General features: G+C 43.8%; 1 non-coding gene across 1 annotated transcript; it reads left to right on the top strand.

Annotated features, from left to right (window-relative positions):
- The first annotated feature begins 10,301 nt into the window (after window positions 1–10,301).
- On the top strand, window positions 10,302–10,408 carry LOC145037993 (small nucleolar RNA R71). The gene has a single exon (XR_013679098.1). It is a non-coding gene; the product is annotated as a small nucleolar RNA R71 (small nucleolar RNA).
- Window positions 10,409–10,719: the final 311 nt, after the last annotated feature.

Raw genomic sequence — 10,719 nt, 5'->3', positions numbered from 1 at the left:
TGGTGAAACCTTCTTGTCCCAAATCCTAGTCTAGAGTGTGTATGGCTTAGATCTCTTTGGATTCATGTAAAGTTTGCCACTTTACGTGATGGATGGCTTGTAGAAGAGTAGATCTATGTATTGGAGCCCCTGCATGGCTTGGAAAGCCTCTGTATGGATTAAGAACTTGTGGTACTCGGCGAGTCACATGGGTGTACTCGGCGAGTTGCTTGAAGATAGACAGGAACTCGACGAGTTGGAAGAACAACTCGGTGAGCTTGTTGAGGATAGCCTCGGATTGGGCGAGTCTGTTCTTAGACTCGGCGAGTCTGGTCTAGTAGTCCTAACCTTTTCTGGTTTCTCTGTGAACCGGTGAGTCAAGGGATGACTCGGTGAGTCGAGTGTGGAAGGACTCAGAGTTGTTGGACTCGGTGAGTCTTGGGGCGAGTCGGCGAGTGAGTCGAGATATGGGAGTTTTCAGAGCATGGGGACTCAACGGGTCAGCGTGTTGACTCGGCGAGTAGAGTCAGTCAGGAAGGTTGAATTTGATTGAGGACTTGACTTTGACCAAGGGTTGACCAGTTTGACTTCCAGGGGTATTTTGGTAATTATTGGTATTTATTGGTTTGGTCATTTGGTAACGATCAGTGGTGGAGTTTGTGCTGGTGGTCGGAGCAGCGTGGTCTTAATCCTTCAAGTCAGCAGTTGCAAGTGAGTTATCCTCACTATACTGATAGGGTCTAAGGCACCAAGGCCGGTCCTTTACCGGATGCAAAGCCAGATAGTTGTTTGTTACTTATTTGTAGAGTTATGTTATGATATGAGCATGAGATATACGTGTGACTGGAAGGTCTTATATGATATGGATAAGTTATATATGATATGTGATCCGTATGAATCGAGATGCGATATGAGTATGAGTTATATGTGTGACCGGAAGGTCTTATGTGCTATGAAGAGTATGCGATATATGTTGGTAGATGATATGTGATTTGTATATGTTATGTATGAATAGTATGTTATGGACGAAGGTATTATGTGCTAGTAAGAGTATGAGATATATGTTGTTAGGTGTTGTGAGAGCTGTATGTGCTATGTTACGATATGAGAAACATGTTACCGACCGGAAGGTCATCATGTTATATGCGGTTATATGATATGTATGTGTTATGTGTGTCTTGTATGATAAGGACCGGAAGATTAAGATGATATTTATGTATGTGCTATGTATGCTATGTATGGACCGGAAGGTTAGGATGATATTTATGTATGTGCTATGTATGCTATGTATGGTAAGGACCGGAAGATTAATATGATATGGACCGGAAGGTCAACAGAGCAGGAACCGGAAGGGCAACAGAGATAAGGGATGGAAATCCCCAGAGACTTTCGGATTGGAAGATCCCATGGAGCTATGGCCTGGAAAGGCGTATGTGCTGTTATGGCCTGGAAGGGCGTATGTGTTGTATGTAGTATTTTGGGGGTAACTCACTAAGCTTTCGAGCTTACAGTTTTCAATGTATTGTTTCAGGTACTTCAGGAGATCGTGGCAAGGCAAAGGCGTGATCGTACCGCTCCTCATGTTTATGTTTTATAAAATGGTTCTGGGAATACTCTGATAATAAATGTATTAAAAACCTTTTTGTCATGATTTAATGTATATGGGATGTTTTTGAAAAGTTTAAATTTCTTGTGAATTTTCACGGTGTTACACCCCTCTTTCTAAATCAGATCACTCTTTTCCAAGGAGACACCTTTAGGAGAAAAAAATCCCAGACCTGAAACTCGAGCTCGGATCGTCGCCTATCCGCGCAACTCTTCTAGTGACTCCGAGCTGTCAACAACCTCTGTCTGACTTGCTGTATCTGCTCTGTTGTCTGAAGCACTATCTCAGTGCTACCCATTACTCGTTTCCCTACCTCTCCCCAGCAGATGGGAGTCTGACACCTCCTCCCATACAACAACTCGCAGGGAGGCATACCAATGCTCGAATGATGGCTGTTGTTATAGGAAAACTCAGCCAACGGAAAATACGTGTCCCAACGTCCTCCGAATTCCAACACACATGCTTGGAGCATGTCCTCAAGTGTCTGGATCGTCTGCTCATTCTGTCCGTCCGTTTGTGGGTGGTAGGCGGTACTAAAATGCAGCCTCGTACCCAAATCCTCATGGAACGTTTTCCAGAACCTGGAAGTGAAACGCACATCTCTATCTGACACAATTGAGATCGGCACTTCGTGTCACGATACCACCTCCCTCACATACAACTCTGCCAGCCTCTCAGCGGCAGATCTCTCATTGATAGCAAGAAAGTGAGCGCTCTTCGTCAGCCGGTCGACGATCACCCAAATGACATCAACACCCCTTGCGGTCCTCGGAAAATTGGTAAAGAAATCCGTAGAAATCTATTCCCACTTCCACTGGGGAACCTCATGTGGTTGCAACTTGCCATGCAGACGCTGGTGCTCGGCCTTAATCCCGTGACAGGTCAAGCACCTCTCAAAGAACCACGCAACATCCATCTTCATACAAGGCCACCAATACTCTCTCTTCAGGTCCAAATACATCTTAGTGTCCCCGGGATGGATCGAGAATCTCGATCTATGCGCCTCCTCCATCAATATGGTACGTGCCTTGCCCAAAAACGGCACCCATATCCGACCCTGAAAGATCAAAAGCCCACGACTATCGGTAATGAACTCAGATACCTGCCCAATCACCCGCTCTCTCTTACGGTTATCCGGTCTCACAGCCTCTGCCTGGGCCTCCCAAATGGTATCCAACACCGGAGTCATCACTGTCAACCTCATACTAACATCTCGTATCGGGGCATTCTCCGCCCTACGGCTCAGGGCGTCGGCTACAACATTAGCCTTTCCCGGGTAGTACATGAACTCACAATCATAATCCTTTACCACATCCAACCATCTCCTCTGGAGCATATTCAGGTTGGGCTGATCCATCAATTACTTCAAGCTATTGTGGTCCGTATATATGGTACACCGAACCCCATACAAATAGTGACGCCAGATCTTGAGGGCGCACATCACTGCTCCCAACTCCAGATCGTGGGTGGAATACCTCGTCTCATGAGGCTTCAGCTGCCTCGATGCATACATTATCACGTGTCCTCTCGGCATCAGCACCATACCTAATCCCGATATCGATGCATCGTAGTACACCACAAAATCCTCCATCCCCTCTAGAAGTACTAACGCCGGGGCTTCGCATAATCTCTGGCGAAGTGTCTCGAATGAGGCCTGCTACTCAGGACCCCAACTAAAATCCACGCCCTTCCGGGTCAACCTGGTGAGAGGAACGATGATCTTGGAGAAATCCCTGATAAATCTTCGATAGTAGCCTGAGAATCCCAAGAAACTCTTGATCTTGGTGGGGGATTTCGGCACCTCCCATGTCATAACCCCCTCAATCTTGGCCGGATCGACCAATATCCCATTTTGGTTAACAAGGTGTCCCAAGAACTGGACCTCTCGTAACCAAAAATCACACTTGGAGAATTTGGCGAAAAGCCTCACCGACCTCAATACTCTGAGAATCTCTCTTAGATGCTCTTCATGCTGCTCTCTAGATCTAGAATATACCAGAATATCGTCGATGAACACAATCACCGACGGATCCAAAATCGGCCTGTCCACCTAGTTCATGAGATCCATAAATGATGCCTGTGCATTGGTGAGCCCAAAAGGCATCACCACGAACTCGTAATGCCTATAACGAGTCCTGAACGCTGTCTTCTGGATATCTTCATCCCTCACCCTCATCTGATAATATCCAGACCTCAGATCTATTTTGGAGAACGAAGACGTTCCCTGCAACTGATCGAACAGATCATCAATCCTCGACAATGGATAACGGTTCTTGACTGTCAACTTGTTCAACTCCCGGTAATCAATCCACATCCGGTGTGAACCATCCTTTTTCTTGACAAAAAGGATCGGTGCTCCCCACGGTGAGCTATTCGGTCTAATAAATCCCTTCCCCAGCAGCTCCTGAAGCTGCGAGGATGACTCCTTCATCTCTAGTGGCGCAAGGCGATAAGGCACCTTGGCGATAGGCGCTGCCCCTGGGACCAAATCGATGCGGAACTCCACTTGCCTCTCGGGAGGCACACCCAGCAACTCCTCGGGAAAAACATCCGGGAACTCACGCACTATCAGAACATCATCAATCGATCTCGGCCTCTCCGCGACTACTCGAGTATCCATCACATAGGCTACAAACCCACTGCAGCCCTACTATAAACTCTGCCTCGCTCTGGCAGCCGAACAAAATGCTGACCCATGTCGGGTACCCTCACCGTGCACCGTAAGTACTCCCCCACTAGGGTCTCGTATTGTCACCATTTGTCGCTCGCAGTCTATAACAGCCCCAAATCAGCTCAACCAATCCATGCCCACTATGACACACACATCCCCCATCGCAATCAGGACTATATCTATCGAGAACTCAACACCGAAGATCTCGAGTACACAACCTCGAATCACATTCGTAGCATACACCACTCGTTCGTCAGCTATGGAAACCCGTAGCAGTCGACACAATGCCTCCCGCTAGATACTGATGTACTAACTAAACGCTAGAGACACAAATGACCGACTCGCACCCGAGTCAAATAACACCGAAGCAGGTACAAAACTCAAAAGAAAAGTACCTACGCATATCATAAAATAAGCACAATACTTCAAACTCAGCATAAATAAATGAATGAATACATACCAGTCACGACATCGGGTGCTGTGCGGACCTCCTTCCCTGTCAACTGGAAGGCTCTCCCGCGAGCCTTCGGTGCCTCGGCCTTCACCGGCCGAACCTCGGTAGCTCGGGCAGCAGGTGCAGATCCATGTGCCGATCCTTGCAGCAACTATGGGCACTCGGCCTTCCGATGGCCGGACTGGTTGCAATGAAAGCAAAACCGTGAATCCCTTGGGACAATCCCTCGCATAATGCCCCTCCTTCCCACACTTGTAACACACCCTAACTCTGCACTCCCCATCATGGCTCTTGCCGCACTTCCCACAAGTGCGGCCCTTCAGACCCCCAAATCTCGAATCAGCGGGCTTTGCCCGCTTGGCTGTCGGCTGCGCCAATGCCGGTCGCATGTCCCTCCTATGAGACTCGACCTCCTCGATAACCTGAGCCTCCAGCTTAATGGAGACCATTTGCTCATAAAGTCTAGGCCAATGTAGACCATTTGCTCATAAAGTCTCCACCTTGGGACCAAAAACCCTAAAAATTGGTCCAAGAAGCACAAATCACAAATGACAAGGAAAACTTTGAGCTGTTTACCTTTGAACAAAGCTCCAACCTCTATAGAACTCGGATCTACTCTTGCCCACCAACTTCTAGCTCCTAAAATGGCCTCCTCTTCTCTTTCACCACCTTGAAATGGCACTTTGAAGCTTAGAACACAAGCACACAAGCTCGGAACGAAGGGTAGCTCTCTATTAGGGTTTCACTCTCTGAAATGGTGGCTGCGGATAAGGCCTTAGCATTCCTTTTATAGTGTACAAGCCACAAATTAGGGTTTGCATCTGGGCCCGGTACGCCCAGCACAACCCTGGGTGCACCCATCGTACCTAGGCGAGTCTGCGTCCAACTTAAGCGCATGAGTACGTGCAACGTACTCTTCAGTATGCACAACGTACTTATTTGCCTTAATGTTTCTTTTAAGGGTTTATCTTGACAACTTGGAAAAAGGAGAAGGGTTTAAGAGACGCACCTGAATTCGGGAGGTTATAGAAAGTCCTTAATACCCTTTAGTCACTTGTCATGCCAACTCTTACTCTTATCTTTGTATATCAATGAATTTGTGTTGGCTTCATTTCTAAGTTCTTCAAGGGCATTCATTTGCATTAACTGGTTGGTATGATGTTCGGCCAACTCAAAATTACACATCTTTAATGCCCAATACGCTTTATGCTCTATTTTAACTAGCAAATGACAATTCTTTCCATAAAATAACCTATATGGTGTAGTACCAATAGGCGTTATGAAAGCTGTTCGAAAAGCCCAAAGTGCATCATCAATTTTATCCAACCACTCCTTTTTATTTCCTCTAACCAATCTCTCCAAAATCCTTTTTAATGCCCGATTTGTCACTTCAGTTTGTCCACTTGTTTGTGGATGATAGGATGTCGAGAACGTATGGTGTACCCCATATCATTTCAACACTTTAGCTAATTGATCAATTACAAAGTGAGTGCCCCGGTCACTAATAAGAGCTTTAGGAACTCCAAACCTTGAAAATAACTTTTTGAGAAATCACACCACCACTCGAGCATCATTAGTAGGTAATGCTTGTGCCTCCGCCCATTTAGATACGTAGTCGACTGCCACCAAGATATATTTATTCCCTTTTGTCATTAGTAAAGGTCCCATAAAGTCAATCCCCTAAACATGAAATATTTCACAAACTTGAATATTATGTTGGAGCATCTTGTTTTGGGATGATATGTTCCCCGCTCATTGGGATGAATCACATTCTTTGACATATTGGGCAGCATATTTAAAAATTGTAGGCCAATAGAACCCAATATCAATAATCTTTTTAGCAGTATAATGTGCTCCGTGATGTCCCCCAGTAGGCCCAGTATGGCAATGTTCCAAGATCTCCCAACTTTCTTTCCTGAACACACATCTTCGTATCATCCTGTCTGCGCAGCTTCGGAAAAGGTATGGCTCGTCCGAAAAGTAGTACTTGATTTCTAAAAAGAATTTCTTCTTTTGTTTGCGGGTTAAGTCTTTTAGAATGTATTCAGTTGCTAAGTAATTAGCTATATCTACAAACCATGGCACCTCTCCTGCTATTACCAAAAGATACTCATCGGGAAAATCATCTCCAATCTTGTGTTCCTCCAATTCCTCCAAATGTGGGTTCTCTAATCTTGATAAATGGTCAGTAGCTATGTTCTCCATTTCCTTTTTATCTCTTATTTCAATATCAAATTCTTGTAAAAGTAGGACCCAACGTATCAATCTTGGCTTAGCATCTTGTTTAGCAAAAAGATACTTAAGGACAGAATGGTCGGTAAAAACTATTGTCTTGGATAATACCAAATATGGTCGGAATTCATCAAAATCATATACCACCGCTAGTAGCTTCTTCTCGGTAGTAGTGTAGTTCTCTTGAGTTGGGTTCAAAGTTTTTCTTGCATATTAAATAGGTTGAAAATGTTTATCAAACCTTTGCCCTAAAACAACTCCCACCATATAGTCACTAGCATTACCCATCAGCTCGAAAGGAAGATTCCAAATTGGGGCTATCATGGTAGGAGTAGTGGTCAATCTTTCCTTTGATAAATGAACTACTTCATGACATTCTTTAGAGAAATCGAATGGAGCATCTTTCAAGAGTAGTTGAGTCAAAGGCCTAGTGATCTTTAAGAAGTCTTTAATGAAGTGATGATAAAATCCCGCATGGCCAAGAAAACTCCTTACCCCTTTTACATTTGTTGGAGGGGGTAACTTAGCTATTGTGTCTACTTTTGCTCTGTCCACTTCTATCCCCTTCCTTGAAACTTTGTGTCCCAACACAATTCCACCATTTACCATGAAGTGGCACTTTTCCCAATTAAGGACAAGGTTGGTCTTCTCAAATCTAGCTAGCATCAAATCCAAATTGGATAAACAATCTTCAAAAGATGATCCGAAAACCGAGAAGTCATCCATAAAAACCTCCATAAATTTTTCGATCATGCCGGGAAAGATGGCCATCATGCACCTTTGGAAAGTTGTTGGTGCATTGCATAACCCAAAAGACATGCGTCTATAGGCAAATGTACCACTTGGTCATGTAAAAGTAGTATTCTCTTGGTCTTGTTGGTCGATTGGAATTTGAAAATACCCCGAAAAGCCATCAAGAAAACAATAATATAGATGACCGGAGAGCCTTTCTAGCATTTGATCGATAAATGGCAATGGAAAGTGATCCTTGCATGTAGCATCATTTATTTTCTATAGTCGATGCAAACGCGCCACCCGGTTAGTGTTCTTGTTGGAATTAACTCATTGTCCCTATTGGTAACCAACATCAACCCTCCTTTCTTTGGTACCACTTGCACCGGATGTACCCATGGACTATCGGAGATTAAGTAAATGATCCTAACATCTAGTAATTTAACCACCTCCTTTTTCACAACTTCTTGCATGTTTGGGTTAATTCTTCTTTGGCGTTTAACTACAGGTTTAGCTCCATCTTCTAAGTTAATCTTGTGAGAACAATAAGCTGGACTAATCCCCTTGATATCGGTTATCTTCCATGCTATGGCACCTTGCCTCTTCTTTAGTACTCCCAAAAGGCTTTCTTTTTCATGTTTGGCTAGATCAGCATCTATAATTATTGGTTTTTGTTGGCCATCTTCAATAAATGCATACTCCAAGTGATCCAGTAGAGCTTTAAATTCAGTTTTTGTGTTCTGAACGGTGAGCACGTCGAGTCCAGTGAGGGGACTCGTCGAGTTGGTACATGCTACTTGGCGAGTCAGGCTTTCTGAACTTCTGATTAGATCATTATATTCAGCTTTCTCGAGCAGTCTCTCTATCTCCATCAGGTCTCTTTCAACATCAAATTCTTCTTCAAAGGTGATGGTGGACTTATTTGGTCCATCTTCTTTCCATTCCTCCATTAACTCTTCCAACATATTAACCAAGAATGCCGTGTCATCACTACTCCTTACATGCTTCATGGCTTGATCAGCTCCAAACGTAATTGATTCATCCCCCACCCGAAGAGTAATTTTGGAATCTAGCATGTCAACTATTGCACTCGTGGTGTTGAGGCAAGGTCTTCCAAGTATGATCAGGACTTGAGGGTTCGCTTCCATGTCTAGTACTATGAAGTTCGCAGGGAACACAAACTTATCAACTTTCACCAATAGATCTTCGCATATTCCCCTTGGGAATGTGACCATTTTATTTACTAAGTGAATTGCCATGCGAATTGGTCTTGGCTCTGGAAGATCTAATTTCTTGAAGAATGAGTACAACATGAGATTTACACTTGCCTCCGAATCAGCCAATTCATAAATAGTAGCTAAGTTTCCGAATTGACAAGGCAAGGTTATGCTTCCTGGATCACCCTTCTTCTTAGGTAAATTGTTCAATATGGCAACTGAACAATTCTCATTTAGGACCACTTTCTTCACCACTTCCATCTTCTCTCTATTAGTTAGAAGCTCTTTGAGGAATTTGTCATATTTTTGCATTTGTGCAACCGCCTCGATGAATGGCATATTAATTTGGATAGCCTTTATATGTTCCAGAAATTTTTTGGTAGTCAACATCATTCTTTTCTTGTCTAGCTTGAGCTGGAAATGGAAGTGGATGCTGATATGGCATAACAGGAGGCTTGTTTTTCTGTTCAGGTAGGGGACTCGTCGAGTCCATAACTTCAACTCGGCGCGTCGGGTCGGGAAATTTTGATTCTTCAGTTTCCGCTTCTTCCTCTTGCACAAACTTAGGATCTTCTTTCTGAAGAGGGGCCAAATTATTTATAATCTTCCCACTCTTAGTTGTAAAAATATTTATATGTGCGCTTTTTGGGTTACTTTTGGTATTACTAGGAAGTCCACCCGGTCGTCTTTCATTCACATGTTGTGCAAGTTGTCCCAACTACTTTTCTATGTTAAGAATGGGTGCTTGCTGATTCCTAAGCAGAGCTTGTTGATCTTTCATCATAATTTGGTGTTCTCTCAACATGTTTTGTTGATCATTTATCACAACATCAGTATCATTATGCCTTTTCTGGGACACGGCTATGAATCTTGTAAGCATGTCTTCCAAGTCTGATTTCTTTTCACGCACCGATTCCTCCTTTTGATAAAATCCTCTTTCTTTTTTGCTAACACTTTTCTTCCCTTGTCATTTTGTACTCATCATATGGTAGCCATTCTTTCTTGGGTTTTCGCCAATTGTCATCATACCTATCACCACTTGAATAGTACACTTGTACTTTCCGGTTCTCGTTCTCGTCAAGGTCACAGTCTTTAGTAATGTGAGGCCTTCTATAGTTTTCATATCCCACTCTAATGGCATGGATGGATTGGTCCATCTTAGTCATTCTTCGATCTATGGTTTCTACTTTTGCCATCATTGCTTCCATGTCATTAGTAATAGAATTCACTGCCCCTCGAGTTAAGTCATTCCTTGGGTTATGATATTCTCTAGACTGCTTAGAGAATTCTTCAATTAGCTCTTTTATGACCGGGGGTGGCTTCTTTGTGAGAGGTCCTTGCAAATCAAGGAGCAGCCTAGTTGTTACATTTACTCCATCATAGAAAATGGAGACTTCATGTTGACTGTTTAGATAATGTTGTGGACAGTTCGTTAGTAAGCCTTTGCATCTTTCCCTTGCCTCATAAAATGACTCTCCAGCTTGTTGTTCAAAATTGGCTATGGCTTTCTTCAAATTGGCTATCTTTGAGGGAGGGCAAAATTGATCTATAAATTCTTCTTTCATTTTAGCCCAAGTAGTGATGGATCCTAGAGGGAGTGATGTCAGCCAATCTTTCGCGGCCCCCTTAAATGTGACCGATAGCATATGAAGTAAAAAAGTGTCGCGAGGTACATTAGGAACATTGAAGTAGTCAGCTACGTCGTTGACCTCGTCTAGATTCTTGTATGCGTCTTCGTGATCCTTCAGTGGGATCTCCTTAAGTTGAGCAAGTATATGGCCTTTAAGTTCAAAGGTGGCAGTTGCAGGAATTGCGGGTTCCACGAGTC

The sequence above is a fragment of the Lactuca saligna genome, chromosome 3 (genome assembly GCF_052625555.1).
Source record: "Lactuca saligna cultivar CGN05327 chromosome 3, ASM5262555v1, whole genome shotgun sequence".
In the NCBI taxonomy this organism is placed as follows: Eukaryota; Viridiplantae; Streptophyta; class Magnoliopsida; order Asterales; family Asteraceae; genus Lactuca; species Lactuca saligna.
The sequence above is the reverse complement of the archived record's forward strand: the minus strand, read 5'-3'. Positions and strand labels throughout refer to the sequence as shown.